Source organism: Helianthus annuus, chromosome 7, assembly GCF_002127325.2.
Source record: "Helianthus annuus cultivar XRQ/B chromosome 7, HanXRQr2.0-SUNRISE, whole genome shotgun sequence".
Lineage (NCBI taxonomy): Eukaryota > Viridiplantae > Streptophyta > Magnoliopsida > Asterales > Asteraceae > Helianthus > Helianthus annuus.
The window spans coordinates 71,844,528-71,846,398 of NC_035439.2; the positions used below are offsets into that span (position 1 = coordinate 71,844,528).

General features: G+C 43.0%; 1 non-coding gene across 1 annotated transcript; it reads left to right on the top strand.

Annotated features, from left to right (window-relative positions):
• The first annotated feature begins 209 nt into the window (after positions 1-209).
• On the top strand, positions 210-316 carry LOC118480796. The gene has a single exon (XR_004863774.1). It is a non-coding gene; the product is annotated as a small nucleolar RNA R71 (small nucleolar RNA).
• The last annotated feature ends 1,555 nt before the right edge of the window (positions 317-1,871 follow it).

Here is a 1,871-nt window from a genome sequence, read left to right on the forward strand (position 1 = left end):
CTTTCATCAACCTTATGGGCACCCGGGGCAATAGATTTATTGCCTCGGGGAGTGTGCCACTGGAAATTGGTTTGAGCAATTTCTCAATTTGATTATATATTTCATGCGGGCAGCGATTACCTAAAAGTCCCCCGGAGCTAGAGTCAAGTGTTTGTCTAGTATGTGGTAACAATCCATTATAGAAAGTGGATACTTGTTGCCACACCGCAAGACCGTGATGGGGACACTTTCGTAATAGCTCCTTAAACCTTTCCCAAGTTTCATATAAGGATTCCCCCTCCTCTTGCGAGTATGTATTAATTTCAGTCTTTAATTTAGCCGTTTTAGCGGAGGGAAATACTTATATAGAAATTTTTGGGCTAGTTCATCCCAGGTGTTTACCGAACCAACTGGGAGGGCGTTATGCCAAGCTTTTGCTCGGTCTTTTAGTGAAAATGGAAACATTCGAAGGTGGATGGTGTCATTTGATGCTCCGATCCGAAAGGTATCACATATTTCTAAGAAATTAGTAATATGTAGATGGGGATCCTCGTCCGCAAGCCCATGAAAGGTTGCAGAGTTTTGAAGCATCTGTATCAAATCTGGCCGAAGTTCGAAGTTGTTGGCTTCGACATTCGGTGCATTGATAGCGGCACCGAGATTACCTACGGTGGGTCGTAGGTAATCCATGAGGGTACTTTGGTCCGCCATTGGAAGTGGGTCTCCCGAAACCTTATCTTGGTTTTTAGCTTTTAGTCTTTTTCTGAGAAAGCGTTCGGGTTCTTCTAGAGGTTCTTTTATGTCTTTATTAGAACTGGAGCTCATACACTACGTAGAGGTGGCGTCTGGTTCCAAGTCCTGCAACAAAAACAAAAAAGAATGTTGGTCAGAAAGTTCACCACGGCCCCGTGCTCAGTGAACACGGCCCGTGGTCGGAGTTACAGTGATTGTTTTCCGGATCCCTATTACTGGAAAGTTGGACACGGCCCCGTGTGGCACCGACACGGCCCCGTGGTCAGCCTTCTGTAACTCGGAAAATTAAAAACTGCCAGTAACACTGCTGGGCACTGCCCGTGTCCGACCAGACACGGCCCGTGCTGAGCTCTGCAGAAGCTGAAAAATTAAGAATATCCTAAAAAATAAAAAGAAAATAAAATAAAACAAATGATTAGGCCGTTGACTCCTAACTTTCTTAAAATCCTTGTGTCCCCGGCAACGGCGCCAAAAACTTGACTCCTAACTTTAACCTAGTTAGTGTTTTTTAACTGGGAGTATTTTACAAACAAAAGTGAATAGTTCGGATTATTATTGGTGATTAAATGAGTTGGGATTATTATTGGCCAATAACAGTGAGTTGGGATTATTTAAATCCATTTGCCAAATAAAAACAGATAGACAAGATGAATCACTTGGATCTAACTCGTGTGTTAGTGTAACCTTTGATTATTTTCGCTCTTTTGCACTTATTTAAGAGATTATCTTAGTTATTGTAGTAGGCCCCTCTTTTGAAGGTGACGTTACCCTCAACCCAGTAGTTTGAGTCAGTTTTATGCCACAATTGATATAATTTATATGTTTCATTTTGTGCATATCAGACGTTTACACAAAACCTGCGTATTCTCAGATTGGGAAGAATACGTACCTTCGTCCTCGGATTGGGAAGAACGCCTACACTAAACCTGCGTATTCTCGGATTGGGAAGAATACGTACCTCCGTCCTCGGATTGGGAAGGACGACTACATTTAACCTGCGTATTCTCGGATGGGTAGAACACGTACCTCCGTCCTCGGTTGGGAAGGATGCCAATGTATATAACTAGTCTAGTGGTTCATAACATGGGGTAGCCCCCACTGGTTATGGTTATGGTTTGGGAAACAAGGAATTGGTTAAC